This window comes from Montipora foliosa, chromosome 2 (assembly GCF_036669935.1).
Source record: "Montipora foliosa isolate CH-2021 chromosome 2, ASM3666993v2, whole genome shotgun sequence".
In the NCBI taxonomy this organism is placed as follows: Eukaryota; Metazoa; Cnidaria; class Anthozoa; order Scleractinia; family Acroporidae; genus Montipora; species Montipora foliosa.
Window position 1 is genome coordinate 63,908,555 of NC_090870.1, and position 16,876 is coordinate 63,925,430.

A 16,876-nucleotide genomic window follows, 5' to 3' on the forward strand; every position below is an offset into this window, starting at 1 on the left:
GGTACGTGCAGCGTTCCACGCAATTTCTTTCAAGTTGGGGGGGGGGGGGGTCACCCAGAAGTCATACCAGAAGTCATACCAGAAGTCATACCAGCAGAGGCCCTTTGGCTCACAGGTCCTCACACGTTCGTACGACGAAACAGATCCTTTTTTGAGGTTAAAAACCTGGCGACCGGCCTATTAATTAATCATTTGTCAGAAAGAAGAAATTCCTGTCCTCTTTAAAACAAATTGACACGCATTGCTTACGTGTGGTAGTGAAGTAACACAGCGATTTATTCCATAATGTCAACTGAGCTGTGTGTTGTCTTCCAGGAGATTCAAATTGTCCTTGCGTAATATGTAGCTCTAACAGTGCACGATATTGTTTTGGTATTGTCTATCATTGTAGTGAAATGGTAGAAGTCTTGGGTAAATAGCCTGAGAAGACATGTGGTTACTAGCAAAGTACTGAGCCGAGAAAGATTGAAGAAAATAAATGGGAAGTGAAAAACATTGTCTTCTGGGATGACATGTTGACAGTTGTCTTTGCGTAATATGTAGGTCTAACAGTACACGATATTGTTTTGGAATTGTCTATCATTGTAGCGCCATGGTAGAAGTCTTAGATAAATAGCCCCTTGAGAAGACATGTGGTTACTAGCAAAGTACTGAAACCAGAGAGACTGAAGAAAATAAAAGGGAATCGAGAAACATTGGCTTCTGGGCTGACATGTTGATCATGCAACTTCTTTCCACCTCAAGTGTACGCGTGCACTGACAGCATCTGACAGCTTTGTAAACAAAAGTTGAAAGCTGAAGTTATTGCTCGGCGGGGTTGGTATCTGGATGGGCGACCTAAGAAATATACCACTCAGTAACAGAAGCATAGGACCGAAAATTCTATTTTAATGCTATCAAATGCGAACCAAGCAAGATACAGATTTTGTTAGCTTGCTTTATGCAAAACAAATATTGATGCAAAAGTAAATAAATATGGATACACAATTTTTAAGAAGAGCAGAAGGAAGTTTCAGGATGGTCGATCGAGCATAAAATATTTTACCATCGGTAACAAAATCTACGGCATGAAAAGAACATTAATTTTGAACCACAAATATAAAAAGTTACCATCAGCGAAAAACAGTTTGGGAGATTTTAGTTGTTTTGTTGTAATTGTACAAGTTTGGCTGCACCGAGTAAATCGCACATCGAATTCAGCGGGCGCAGTGATCAAGTTACCGCGTTATTTTACCGCTCCATGTTCACTCGCGAAACAGTGAAGCATCTGTGTCAAATGATGCCAAGCTACCGGGTTTTTGTTTTTGTTAGTTTTCTTTTTCTTTCGATTGTTATAAATTTTGACAAGAAATGTGGATCATGACTACACACACGAGTACTGAACATACTGAACATACGGATACATACGAATACATACGACTAACATACGACTAACATACGAGTAAAATACGAGTAACATACGGATACATACGACTAACATACGGATACATACGAATACATACGAGTAATACGAATGTTTTTCTCATAAAGGAAGCTCTAATTATAGGCCTTGCAGGCATTTTTCACGTCAGCAAACACGTACCCGGCTCAGTTTGAGGGGGGAGGGAGGGGGTGTTGATCAACCCCCCAAGGCTTTCGTTAAATTTAGTCACAGTAAAATAAATTCACATGGAGTGCAAAACCCTTAGCTTGCGCTACAAGATGACAATATATTTTGGATGTCGCTTATGTCGTGTGACGTCATCAGATCCGCCATCTTGATTTCACTATTTCAGCTTAAGTTGCCTATGATAAATCAGTGCAAAAAATCAGTGCAAAATCAAGCCAGAAAGCTTAAATGGGGTAAAAGATTATGACAGACCTGCTCTGACTTCCTTACGTGTCTTAAATGTAAACTGGCCTGACAGTCATAATCATCTACGAGAGCAACATCCAAAATATACTGTCATCTTGTTGCGCAAGCTAAAGGCGGCGAAATACGAGATACAAAAACCCTAAACTTGGCGCGAAACATTATTTCGTTGCAAGTTTGGGTCGATTTCTCCCGTTTTTCACCTTGCATGATCAACTTGTCGCGCAACAAAAACATTTGTTGCGGGTTGAAGAAAGTTATTGCGAAAAGTAGAGCGCAGATCTACTCTGAGCAACAAATTTTGGCTTTGTTGCTCGTTTTTCATCAAGCTCACAACTTGTCGCGCAACAAATGTGCTCTTGTACTAGGAAATCAACCACTCAGCGCCCTGCATTTCTTCAACCCGCAACAAATGTTTTTCTTGCGGGTCAAGTTGATCACGCAAAGTGAAAAACGCGAAACATCGACCAGAACTTGCAACGAAACAATGTTGCGCCACAAGTTGAGGGTTTTTGTATCTCGTCTTTCGCCGCCTTAAGGGTTTTGCACTCCATGTGAATTTATTTTGCTGTGACTAAATTTAACGAAAGCCTTGGAGGGTCTATCAACCCCCCCCCCCCCCCCCCCCCCTTCCTCAAACTGAGCCGGGTACGTGTTTGCTGACGTGAAAAATGCTTGCAAGGCTTATAATTAGAGCTTCCTTTATGAGAAAAACATTCGTATTACTTGTATGTATTCGTATGTATCCGTATGTTGATCGTATGTATCCGTATGTTACTCGTATGTTACTCGTATGTCAGTCGTATGTCAGTCGTATGTATTCGTATGTATCCGTATGTTCCGTATGTTACTCGTATGTTACTCGTATGTTACCCGTATGTACTCGTGTGGTGTTTTAGTCATGATCAGAAATGTGCGAATTCAACACAAAGATCACAATCGCCCAACTCTCAGAGGTTGACCATTGTTTCTGGAAAATCAAAAATTTACTCTCCAAGACAAGGTTATTTATCACCAGGTAATTCCATCGTTTTGGTAATAGCATCTACTTTATTATTCATCAGCGTCACAAAAACTCTCCCCGTATCACATTTCAACACATGTATGCAAATTTGCTAAGCTCGAAAATTACACAACATGATAAATTTACAAAAGCTAGAAATTTCACAGAAATATTTTCCAGCGAAACATTTATTGAAACAAGCAACATATTTGCTATAAGAGGCAAGAAACCCTTCCTATTTCAGTTGCGTGCGTGCAAGCGAAACACACAATCACAAAGCATATGCAATTAAATAAATTTCTGACAGTTCACATTCAACCCTTTTCGAAAGAACCTTGACCGTAAATAATAACGCACAAAAGAGACAACAAGGTTTCATTCAAGTAATTTTTCACTGTCACATTTCCAAATATTTTACACCTTTGCAGAGTTGAGTACAAAATACCGGTAAATGTAAATTGTCAGACAACTAAGATGCGACTTGAGTAAACACTGTGATGCATTCTTGTAGGCGTTCGATTCCTTCAATGTTAATTTGGTTAAATCCATAAAAAAATTGCTATTTGATTTCCGTGTTTTATATAATACCAAGTTAGTAAAATATTAGAAACAAAGCTCACTTGATATCCAAAGGCGAAAAATGAAATTGTTGTCGAAGACCATTACTCGTCTCTTAAAATCCAGATATTTATTTTTCAGCGCTGTCTTGCTCATCCAATTGGCGATCCATTCTTGAGCTCCATGAGGGTATATTTTGTTTAAAGATCCACTAAAACGCCATTCACGTCAATGACTTATTAGTGAAATTTCCAATTGTTATACCGGAAGACTGTGCAGAGTTGAGAACAGGTAAATACAAATCTGACAAATAGCGAGACAACTGAGATAACAGATCCAATATATGGATTCCTTCTCTGTCTTTGTTGAACCCATACTGAGTTACCAGAGAACTGTTAATTTGGTTTGAGTGTTGTACAAAACACCACACTTGGCAAAATTTTAGGAAGGCAGCTCACTTTGATTACGGCTCGACGGGCGACAGATTGTTGTCGAAGTCCATTACTCGTCGCTTCTAACATTCGACCACCTGTCTTGTTCAGTATCCAATTCGCTTGCCATTATTGAGCTTCATAAGGGTACATTTTGTTCAAAGATCCACTAAAACGCCATTCGCGTTACATGACTTTCGACGCCATTGCCGGTTAAGTTAATCGTTCTACTGTGTCCACCAGAGAAATCTACGCATTTCCCACTACCCTCTCGATCCTAAGAAAATACGCGTAGAAGGCTCTATGCGCAAAGACACCACTCAGCAGGGGAGTGACAGGCAGGACTTTTACCGACACGGAAAAAAATATAAAAAAAAAGAAAACGAAAAATAAAAAAACGACGAAATTAAAGACAGATTCCGACTGGGTTGGCAACCCAGTAATTAAAACATTTTTAACGCGTATAGAATTTGATTGTTTGGTTGACCGGAAAGGGATAGGCATCGAACCTGTCATCGTTAGTAACTTTAACCAATCAGAGAACACATTGTACATGTTCTAGAAATCGAAGCGTGTGGTAATCGAGATCGGGACATCGTGAGAGACAAATATATCTGTTTAAAATGCTATCGTGAGTGAGTGATTTTAGCACGAGTTTATCGGGAAAACATTGTGTTGTCAGGCAATTATCTAATTCCCAACAACTAGCTTTTCATCATGTTTTCATTGACGATCCTTGTCCACTCAGCGGGTTTCAATAGGATTAAGAGATTAAAGTATTTTGTACTTCCACAATTGCAATCAAATCCTCTTCTTCTCATCTAAGAAAGCTTCTTTTTCATTTCTTGCAGTAAAAAAATATGGTCGGAAATGATTTATAAAACGTGTTCGCTTTTAAGTAGATCGTTTTCACTGTCACGCAACAAAAAAATTATAAAATCGAAACCGTTCAATGAAATAAGCCACAAATTTGGAATGTTGTAGGAGACACATTTATAAATTGCCTAACCAATTCTCAGGTCTGTGCGGTACATAGTTACTTGTCGAAGCGTTTGCATGCAATTTTATAGAGTTTTGTATAGAGCCGCCATGTTAGTGCACCCCATTTGTGCACCAATATGGCGGCCAGAAATCCACAAGGAACATCTGGAATTCACTTAGCCATGAAAGCGCTTACTTTTCGCTCATGAGATAAAATGCATGTGTATAAGCACATCGCCTAATGTACTTGAAACACTCAGTCTGTAGATTCAAAGGCATACACATTTTTTTCTACCAAATAACTTGGTAACATGGTGTCACGCAAGGTGACAATTCGGAAACTCAAACTTTGATGACGTGGTGTGAAATTTTGCTTTTCGTATTCTGAATACATGGCACTGCAACGTTTATCCGAAAAGAAGCTGCATTCTTTGACGAGCAAGGCAATGCAAGTGAGTTGCTGGGTATTCTGCAGTTTAACTGAAGTGAAACAGAAAGGAATCCTTTGGGCATCGTACCCGGGAATCGTATCATTTTACGCTCGATCAACATTAAAATTTGCATGATTTAACACAGCTGCAATATCAATAACGTTGTCATTTAATGATTGAGACCTCGATGCTATTGAAAATTTTCAGTAAAATTCTGTTTCCTACGATCGATAAGACGCGAAATAAGTGAATTTGTTATATAGCTGGAGTTTTTCCCGCTACAGCGCGCCCATTCATTGGCTAGTTCATGGTCACATGGTATTTAACAATCAAACTGTTTACCGCCAAATGCCATGAGCGGGCAACATTGCGAAAACTATGACGTCAAACGGGGAACAGTTCACTGTTACCCGCGAAATGTTGACCGCTTTTGCACGTGATCAGAGCGTGCAGTTGAAGGTGGCCGGATGTTGTCGCTGGAATCTTCCCTCTTCTTTCAAAATGTTTGACCCATTTGTTTCCCTATATAACAAATCACTTAATGACTGGTCCCTCGAATCTCAATGTTTCCCTCGGCTGCGCCTCGGGGAAACATTGAGATTCTCGGGAAACAAAATGAACTGTTTCCCTCGGGACCAGTCATTAAGTGTTTATTAATTACTGGCCAACAACCAGTTGTACAATTACATCACGTAAATCTAAAACTATCCTTTTAATTCTCACATTGTCACGTTTTATGTACATTTCGCTGTTACTAGCATAATTAGCACTTCTTCCTACTTATAAATTCAACTTCTGGCTTAACTACAGAATACAGGGCCACTTATTTCCATATCATTGAATAACAAAAGCTCCCGTTGTTGTGTCTCTCGTTCTACAAAAGCTTTCTCTAATTTGCACGTTTTGTCGTTTTCTATAAAGTTCTGTCTTGCCTGCTAATATCAAAATTTAATTGTTACTTTTCATCCCGAAAAAGAAATTCAACCCGGGCGACCGTGATCATATGCCAAGGCCTTTGATAGGTATTCGAAGATTCGCGTCATCTATACACAATCAACTCGGATCCTGTCCCCAGCTATCCACGAATGGTTTAAGGGGCTAGGTCACGCAAGTTTAGGCAATTTAAGCACTGATCGAATGGTCATAGAATTAACTAAAATATCAAAATAACTGTTCAAAACTATAGAAGAACTCTAACAAAACACAGGGAAGCCAAGAAGGGACATGGATGGACAAAACTGGAAAGAATTGAAATGGATTGAATTTGGGTAAATTTGAAAAAGGTCGGCCCTATATCAAAATGTCATTTACAAAGCTGGAAAATCATTCTCAGTTGTTATGTGGCCGTGATTTTGCAAATGAAAGACTCTTGCTCTGCCAATTTGACGTTTAGAGCTCATAATAAACAAAATGAAACAAATTTATCTAAACTCAACTAATTAATGAAAATATAAAATATTGAATGTATAACCGTAAAAAAGCTGGGCCGGGTTCCTGAAAGGTGTAATAACTCTATTCCAGGGATAAATGTGCTTTATTCCAGGCACATTTATCCCTGAAATAGGGTTATTACACCTTTCAGGAACTGGCCCCTGATGTTTTATGGCGCTGTTACATTGTGAAATGTTTCGTGCAACGACACATCGCACAAGTTGCACGAAACATTTCACATTGTAACAGCTCCTTTAAGCTTGATTATAAATCATGATAAATTGAACGTGAACGTGCGATTATCGCTTCAGTGATCGTTCATCTTAGTAAGAAACTAAACATTTTAAATGATATATTAAATGATTATTTTAAGCTGAGAAGGCAAAGGTCAGCATGGCCTATGCTGGATAAACAAATCAGTAGTTCAGCCGATTACCGGAACTCGGGGCCAGTGTCAGAGAAGCCAGATTGAATGTGAATTCAGAGATCGTTCATCTTTAGAAACTGATTTAAACTTACCTCTTGTGAACAAGTCCTTAGAGAAGTCAGCAGCACGGTCAACTATAAGGTTAATAATTACATTGGATTCTTCATAGATTGTTAAAATGCAAATAAAATCCAACTCTGTCACAAATTATTACGCTAACCAATCAAAACAAACCTTGAACATTAAGGAATCAATCAAAAGCATCTTGCCGCAACCAAGAGCGGGAAAAAGTGGCGTTATTCACTAAAGAGACTAAAGCCAAACAAACTATATTCTACGAAATTTCGGCCTTGATAGAATCGTTAAGCCGGTTACACACAAGCAAGTCTTGCCAAATTTTATTTTCTGCTGCTGTGTAAAGAAAAACTTGACAAGTTTTTCCTTGAAAAGTGCACTTGTTTAAAAGCTAGCATTATAGCGTAGTCTTCACGGGTCGGCAAGGAAAAGTGGCAAATTACGGCGCTCAGCGCTGTGGCTCTTGTAACCGGCGGGTCTAAACCACAGGCAACATTCCACAGGTCACTCGTTGCAGGTCATTGTTTTACTTTTCTGAAAGTAACCCAAAACCCTCAATTCGGCTAAACCTAGGCCTAAAAGAAACCTTAGGACTAGGGTTAGCCGAATTGAGGGTGAAACAATGACTTGCAACAAGTGACCTGTGGATTGTGACCTGTGTTTTAGACCCGCCGGCGGATAACAACACGTCAGGGAAAAGGCAGTGCAAGTTGTCTTACTTGGACCGATTCCCGTACATCCAAGCCACTTCTCTTTGAATCCCTAAGATCGACAGGAAGTTTGTGAAAACCTGAGTAGATTACTGTAGAGACCGAAACAACAACCATGGCCCTGGCACTAAATGCTCGCATTCATGTGTGTCTGTAATTGCATTAGCCTGTTCCAGGTTCCCAGATAGTGCGGAAAGAGAAAAAAATGCACTCGCTTTTCACACGCAGTAGTTTTCGTTTTCCCGACTATCTAGGAGCCTGGAACAGGCTATGAATGCATATCAAAGTAAAGCAAAAGCCACAACACTGGCCAGCAATCTTTTTTCTCTTGTCAAATAGGCGTGAGCCAAAAAATGAAAATGTCGTCAGCTCTGTAATTGTATTGCGGGCTACAGTGAAAACTTGTCAAAGAAAACTTGTTCATTCGTTCAAATAAAACTCGTCAAGGCAAAACGCAATCGTGTGTAACTTGAACATCCTGGCCAATCGCAATGACGACAATTTCCGGCTTCACCACTTGGACATCCTGTGAGCAGAGGCACTCGAACTTCCTACAGAAGAAGAAGAAGTCCCTTCCTCTTCGCGACCAGGGTGCATTTTGACGTACAAAACGTTCGAAATTTCGAACTTTTACTGTTCCCGTTGATTTGACGATGGAATGAAGTCCTCAGTTCTCGAAATGAGCTCAATGGAAGATTAGGAAACTCACCGTGAATGATAATTCTGCTCATCAGAAATTTCTCCAGGTCCCTATTACCCGACCTATGCAATCGAACAGTTTGGCAATCAAACCCAATCGAACACCAATCGTTCGATTGCTGAAATCGAACCCACAATAAAATTTTGCCAATCGAACTCGAACGTTCGATTACCGAACGATTGGTATAATCGCATGATAGGCACGTGGTATTGGAAAATTCCGAAGGTGAAAGTGAAATCACCGCTAACTCCCTTCCCTTTTCTTGCAGTATAATGTTCAGTTCCTGTTTATTCAATGAAAGCTGACAATGATTATATTCCACGTGTTTTACTCAGTTTCACGGAGGCGTCAAGGGACAATTGCATTGGATTAGTTCGATTTTGTTCGATTTTGTTCGATTTTGTTCGATTATATTGGTTCGATTGCTTCGAAAATCGAACTCACAGCAAAATGGGTGTTCGATTTTCTTCGATTGCCGAACCCAATCGAACGATTGGAGTTCGATTGGGTTCGATTGGTTTTTTTTTTGTTCGGTTTTGTTCGATTGGATAGGTCGGGCTATTAGCGGGAGAACAAACGACCGATACAACGTAGGATCGATAGCTTTTAAATTATCAGCGATATTTCGGTTGCCAAACCAGCTTTACAGTATACAATGAGGTATTTACGTTGAGTGAGGGGAAATTATAATCCTCATATTTGCGGGTTTAAATAGGATTAGGAGATTAAAGTATTTTGTACTTCCACAATTACAATCAAATCCTCTTCTTCTCATCTAAGAAAGCTTCTTTTTCATTTCTTGCAGTAAAAAAATATGGTCGGAAATGACTTATAAAACGTGTTCGCTTTTAATAAGTAGATCGTTTTCACTGTCACGCAACAAAAAAATTATAAAATCGAAACCGTTCAATGAAATAAGCCACAAATTTGGAATGTTGTAGGAGACACATTTATAAATTGTCTAACCAATTCTCAGGTCTGTGCGGTACATAGTTACTTGTCGAAGCGTTTACATGCAATTTTATAGAGTTTTGTATGGAGCCGCCATGTTGGTGCACCCATTTGTGCACCAATATGGCGGCCAGAAATCCACAAGGAACATCTGGAATTCACTTAGCCATGAAAACGCTTACTTTTCGCTCATGAGATAAAATGCATGTGTATAAGCACATCGCCTAATGTACTTGAAACACTCAGACTGTAGATTCAAAGGCATACACATTTTTTTTCTACCAAATAACTTTGTAACATGGTGTCACGCAAGGTGACAATTCGGAAACTCAAACTTTGATGACGTGGTGTGAAAACCCTCTACAGTGTTTTTCTTTTCGTATTCTGAATACATGGCGCTGCAACGCTTATCCGAAAAGAAGCTGCATTCTTTGACGAACAAGGCAATGCAAGTGAGTTGCTGGGTATTCTGCAGTTTAACTGAAGTGAAACAGAATCCTTTGGGCATCGTACCCGGGAATCGTATAATTTTAAGCCGCGGCTACAAGAGCGATTTTTTGCTCGCGCTGGTGATTCAATTTTTTTCAAATTTTGTCGCGTCGCGTCAGCGTGAGATGAAAATCACACGTGTAGCCACCCTTGAACTGATGACGCGACAGGTGAAAAAATCGGAAGAAAAAAGTCGCCAGAGTTGAAACTTTCGTGACAAAATCGCAGAGATAGTTGCTCGTGTAGCCACCCTACAACTTTTTGCCCGCGCTTGCGACGCGACTAGGGAGTAATTAGCCGATGAAATTAAAGTAGGAATGTCTGTTTATAGTGCCCAGGTGTCTCGAAGTATGTGATTCGCGCGGCCTTCAATTTGTCACCAAAATTTGTCACAAGTGTAGCCACCGTGGCTCGCAGGCGACGCGACAAAATCTGAAAAAAATCGCACCACCGGCGCGAGACAAAAATCGCTCCTGTAGCCGCGGCTTTACGCTCGATCAACATTAAAATTTTGCATGATTTAACACAGATGCAATATCAATAACGTTGTCATTTAATGATTGAGACCTCGATGCTATTGAAATTTTTCAGTAAAATTCTGTTGCCTACGATCGATAAGACGCGAAATAAGTGAATTTAATAATAATAATAATAATAATAATAATAATAATAATAATAATAATAATAATAATAATAACTTTATTTAACTCTCAAATCTTACAGCCGGGCACATGTGCCCTACTAATCGGCCAACAACCATTTGTACAATTACATCACGTAAATCTAAAACTATCCTTTTATAAATTGTCACGTTTTATGTACATTTCGTTGTTACTAGCATAATTAGCACTTTTTCCTACTTATAAATTCAACTTCTGGCTTAACTACAGAATACAGGGCCACTTAATGCTTATTTCCATATCATTGAATAACAAAAGCTCCCGTTGTTGTGTCTCTCGTTCTACAGAAGCTTTTAACTAATTTGCATGTTTTGTCGTTTTCTTTAAAGTTCTGACTTGCCCGCTAATATCAAGATTTAATTATTACTTTTCATCCCGAAAAAAAAACATTCAACCCGGGCGACCGTGATCATTGCCAAGGCCTTTGATAGGTATTCGAAGATTCTATACACAAGCAAATCGGATCCTGTCCCCAGCTATCAACGAATTGTTAAGCTTAAACTCAACTAATTAATGAAAATATAAAATATTGAATGTATAACCGTGAAAAAGCTGATGTTTTATGGCGCTGTTACATTGTGAAATGTTTCGTGCAACGACACATCGCACAAGTTGCACGAAACATTTCACAGTGTAACAGCTCCTTTAAGCTTGATAAATTACGGTAAGTAATTATTTTAAGCTGAGACGACAAAGGTCAACATGGTCTATTATACATAAACAAATAAGTAGTTCAACCGACGCCTGAACTTGGGGCCTCTGTCAGAGGATGAGTTCAGCAAAACATAACTGATTATAAATCATGATAAATTGAACGTGAACGTGCGATGATCACTTCAGTTCATCTTAGTAAGAAACTAAACATTTTAAATGATTTATTAAATGATTATTTTAAGCTGAGAAGGCCAAGGTTAGCATGGCCTATGCTGGATAAACAAATAAGTTAAGTTCAACCGACGCCTGAACTCCTGGGTCAGTGGGTCAGTGTCAGAGGAGCCAGATTGAATGTGAATTCAGAGATCGTTCATCTTTAGAAACTGATTTAAACTTACCTCTTGTGAACAAGTCCTTAGAGAAGTCAGCAGCACGGTCAACTACAAGGTTAATAATTACAGTGGATTCTTTATAGATTGTTAAAATGCAAATAAAATCCAACTCGGTCACAAATTATTACGCTAACCAATCAAAACACAGGCAACATTCCATAGGTCACTCGTTGCAGGTCATTGTTTTACCTTTCTGAAAGTAACCCAAAACCCTCAATTCGGCTAAACCTAGGCCTAAAAGAAACCTTAGGACTAGGGTTAGCCGAATTGAGGGTGAAACAATGAGTTGCAACGTGTGACCTGTGGATTGTGACCTGTGTTTTAGACCCGCCGGCGGATAACAACACGTCAGGGAAAAGGCTGTTAGGATTTACGACGAGACACTGAAGCGTAACACAACTTTAATCCACTGGACTCGGCTACACATCGATTTACAAAGGGGATGTATACGAGCGAAATGCTAGACGTTCAAAAACCTTCGATAACAAGAGCGGGAACAACAACGAAAGTCACATGACACTCTAAGTCCTACACACTAGGGTGGGGTTAGTATAACTATTCACAGATCCAGTCTCTTAGGCTTCTTTGTAACTCTTCCAGAACGAGTACGGGCTGTAACAAAGGCAGTGCTCGTTGTCTTACTTGGACCGATTCCCGTACATCCAAGCCACTTCTCTTTGAATCCCTAAGATCGACAGGAAGTTTGTGAAAACCTGAGTAGATTACTGTAGAGACCGAAACAACAACCATGGCCCTGGCACTAAATGCTCGCATTCATGTGTGTCTGTAATTGCATTAGCCTGTTCCAGGTTCCCAGATAGTGCGGAAAGAGAAAAAAATGCACTCGCTTTTCACACGCAGTAGTTTTCGTTTTCCCGACTATCTGGGGAGCCTGGAACTGGCTATGAATGCATATCAAAGTAAAGCAAAAGCCACAACACTGGCCAGCAACCTCTTTTCTCTTGTCAAATAGGCGTGAGCCAAAAAATGAAAATGTCCAGGGGCACCCAACGAATCTGTTCCTTACATTATCTGTTCCCCAGAGGAATCTTGCTGGCTGGCAAAAATACAGGTGTTTCGATGAGCTGGCTGGGAAGTTTTGTTATTGATAGAGGTTTTGCCTGGAAATTACTGACTTTTTCTGGCATTTCAATCCGAGCTGGCTGTAGAAACTCTGAAGACTAAGGACGGCCAAAAAAAAAAAAAAAAAAAAAAAAAGAACCCCTTCCCTCTCCCAAACATACGACGGCTCGTCAGAGTGATTGCGCTTGCGGAAAAAGCCTGTTTTGTCCCGGTTTTGTCGCTTTTGTTTGGTCGTTTTGGATCGAGGGAATTGAAAGCGCGCGGAATTCCTGGCTGGGAAATAAAATTGATCAGCTGGCTGGGAAACCAACCAATTTTATCTAGCTGGCTGGGAAATTTCTTGTGTGTCTTGCTGGCAAAAAGGAACAGATAATGTTTTCCCAGCAACACTGAAAAACACCTGAAAATGCCTTAATAACATTTATTTTCATTAACTGGGGTATAATAATACATTTTACAACAAATTGGTCGTTGGGTGCCCCTGAATGTCGTCAGCTCTGTAATTGTATTGCGGGCTACAGTGAAAACTTGTCAAAGAAAACTTGTTCATTCGTTCAAATAAAACTCGCCAAGGTAAAAGGCACTCGTGTGTAACTTGAACAATTTCCGGCTTCACCACTTGAACATCCTGTGAGCAGAGGCACTCGAACTTCCTACATATTAAAGAGGAAGAAGTCTTCACGTACAAAACGTTTGGAATTTCGAACTTTTACTGTTCCCGATGATTTGACGATGGAATGAAGTCCTCAGTTATCGAAATGAGCTCAATGGAAGATTAGGAAACTCACCGTGAACGATAATCCTGCTCATCAGAAATTTCTCCAGGTCCCTATTAGGAGAACAAACGACCCATACAACATAGGATCAATAGCATTTAAATTATCAGCGATATTTCGGTTGCCAAACCAGCTTTACAGTATACAATGAGGTTTATTTTACGTTGTGTGAGGGGAAATTATAATCCTCATAATTGCATAATATAATTAATGTTTCAAGGAAGAGTTAAGCGCACGTCCGTCTGTGTCGAACTCACGGGCTGAGTTGATAACTGCCTTAAAAAAAAAAACTCCTCAATGCGTACATGTGTGGCTTACGAAATTTAGATGTTTCGATAAGAAGTTGACAAAGGGCGCTTCCCATTCAACAGAAATCACAGGTATAAATTTTCAGAAATTCCTTCGTCAAGTTTTTCCTTGACACTTAAGTGCTCGTGTTTAAAAGCTGGCATACCAGCTAGTCTACACGGGTCGGCAAGCGGAAAAGTGGCAAATTACGGCGCTCGGCGATGTGGCTCTTGTTACAGTTTAATAACAACATGGCAGTGAAAAGGCAATGCTCGTTATCTTGGGTTTGAATTTTTTTAAAAGCAACTATACAAAATGCGGCCTGGATTCTCATTTTAAAACCTGTTAACTCAGTCAGTACGCATAAAATCAGGTAGCCCATTCCATAACTTAGCTGATACTGAAGTAAGAAAAAGAATTAAGACCATGACTGGTTGTTCTAAGTTTATTGAGGGACAGAATGTAATTTCCGCGAACATCATGACAAGAAGACCGGAGAGAAAACTCAGTTAGGGATACTCCTTAGTATCGGGTTAGAAATCTTCCCTCTCACTACTTTTACCTCCGACCTCGCTTTAGCCAGCCATTTCACGAGGGCCAGTCTCGTGCTTCTCAAGTTGCCTCGTACGTGCCCGAAAAGAATTCTGGGTAATTCTGCCATTCCACGACAAGGGAACACCCCCGATTTTCATTTCATAGATTTTTTTATAAGTGTCGGCTCACCCAGTCCTACCAGCAAAATATAGCAAATAAAATGACTCGTCAAGGAAAAACGTACTCGTGTGTAACTGCTTGAAAATCGTGGACACTCGAAATGACGACAATTTCCGGTTTCATGTGACTGTGTCCAGAAGAAGAAGAAGAAGATCAAAGGGCCTCTTCTCTCAGGGTGTATTTTGACGTACAAAACGTTCGGAATTTCAATCATAGGGTGGCCCAGAAGTGCACACAGAATATAAATTACTAACCCTAAATGAAACGGGGGTCGATGACTGTGTCTAGTTTTGAAGAGCTATGGTATATCTGGTTTCTCTCTTGAAAGAAACGACCGCAACCGAAATGGTGATGGGGTCACCTTTTTACCTTAGAAAGACGATAAACTATGAGAGCATGCCAATCTCGAATAGGTTGACGTAAATATGAGAAAATGGCAATTTATGCCAATGTCAGAGACTCCATGATGGGAAAACGTGGATGGGTTGTTAGTTCACAGGCAGCCCAAGCTCGGTATACGATTTATAGACTTTGTATGGGAAAATTAACTTTGAGCTTATAAATGCTAAAATAAGCTGTAAATGTAGAAATAAACTTCGCTTACCTCTACATACAGTTGTCCTCGTCTTTTCTGTGCAATCGGAGGGCAAACTGAGTCCGTTTTAGCCGGGTTTGTGGCTTTCGAATTTTTACAATGTCGTTAGTTGTCATTCCCGTCTTCTCTTTATGACAGGAAATGACAACTAACAACATTGTAAAAATTCGAAAGCCACAAACCCGGCTAAAACGGACACATTTTGCCCTCCGACTGCACAGAAAAGACGAGGACAACCGTGTGTAGAGGTAAGTGAAGTTTATTTCTACATTTACAGCTTATTTTAGCATTTATAAGCTCAAAGTTAATTTTCCCATACAAAGTCTATAAATCGTATACCGAGCTGGGCTGCCTATGGTTAGTTAAGAATATATTTCCAAAGGGTCTTGAAAAGAGCAGATGAGAAATGACTTGATAAAACAACATTTTGAAATTTTTTACAAGACTTGTTTCGACATACGTATGCTATCTTTCGATTGTGATGAGTTTTACTTTGATTGATTGATTGATTGATTGATTGATTGAAACTTTATTTAAGTGTCTAAAAGAGCCTCCTAGCTTAGGTTAAAAACCTATGCTAATTAGGGGACAAAAAATAAATAAATATAAATTAAAATAAAATATTAATATAAGCATAAGTATATAAAATAATAAAATAATAAAAAATGACATAATGGTATTTACAATATTTACAGATTTAGAATATAGTATGATTTACGAATTACGAATTACAAAGATGACAACACTTGCATCCGTTATCCATTAATGTAACTATATCTATAGTACGTATTTTGTTTTTGAAGGGAGTGCTTTCAATATTTTACCGTGTTGTGCCTCACAGCAGAGAAATCAAACTGCCTTAAATTATACTTGGATCTATGATTAATAAAAATGTCACTAATATAGGGGGGATATCGATTGTTCTTGACTATGTACATCAAGACACAGATGTCTTGTAGTGTTCTATTCAGTAAACTAGGCAGTTTTGCTCTTTTCAGAGTAGCTAGCATTGTTCCTAAAAACAGCACGCAGGCCCCTTTCTTGCAACCGCTCAATTTTGCGGGAATCACTGGCTCTGCAAAAATGCCACACTAGGTAGCAATATGTAAGGTGTGGCAGTATTGCTGTTTTAAAAAGCACAAGTTTAGCATTTGTAGGAATCAAGTTTTTAAGTCTCATCAGTAAGACGCCAATTTTCTGACTGGCTTTTTTACAAATCGTGTTAATGTGCTCTGAAAAATTCAGCTCAGAATCTATTGTGACACCTAACAATTTGAGAGAACTAGTTGTATTAATATCATGATTGTTTAATTAATCTGATTACTTGAGTGATGTTATCATCGTTTTGGCTGTACTTTTCCCTGGTTGCGAATCTTTTAGGTGATGTTTTAGTAAAGAAATCTGTAGCTGTCTGGCAACGTAGAACCGAAATTTATAGAACAGTTTGACTCTCCCGAACAGATATTTCACCGAAGATTATCGCCGGGTGCCCCTGGCTCTCTAAATTCAAAACACAACCCAGAGCTTGGGCCACCTGTGGTTAAATCTCCAATTTTAGTCTTTCCGGTTTTGATCAAAACAGTCATTAATTAGCCATCAAAAATTGCATGATAAATCCTTGCAAGGGTGGCAAAAGCGATCTACATAACAAAAGA

At 39.4% G+C, this 16,876-nt stretch overlaps 2 protein-coding genes across 7 annotated transcripts in view; both read right to left on the reverse strand.

The window, feature by feature from the left end:
* Window positions 1-11,831, reverse strand: part of LOC137985247 (transient receptor potential-gamma protein-like) — a 38,226-nt gene extending 26,395 nt beyond the window's left edge. Inside the window, exons 1-2 of one of the 3 annotated variants that reach the window (XM_068832821.1) lie at window positions 7,349-7,423; window positions 7,207-7,248 (exon numbers count right to left, since the gene is read on the reverse strand). The gene's annotated coding sequence lies outside the window, so the exon portion shown is untranslated. Of the gene's footprint in view, window positions 1-7,206; window positions 7,424-11,771 lie in introns of those variants that run through there. The other 2 variants (XM_068832838.1, XM_068832825.1) reach the window with 2 other exon arrangements.
* A 4,199-nt stretch (window positions 11,832-16,030) lies between these two features.
* LOC137985343 (uncharacterized) overlaps window positions 16,031-16,876 on the reverse strand; it is a 12,262-nt gene continuing 11,416 nt past the window's right edge. For 2 of the 4 annotated variants that reach the window (XM_068832948.1, XM_068832943.1), the window contains one exon: window positions 16,038-16,876. This exon is cut by the window's right edge and continues 2,170 nt beyond it. The gene's annotated coding sequence lies outside the window, so the exon portion shown is untranslated. The other 2 variants (XM_068832931.1, XM_068832936.1) reach the window with 2 other exon arrangements.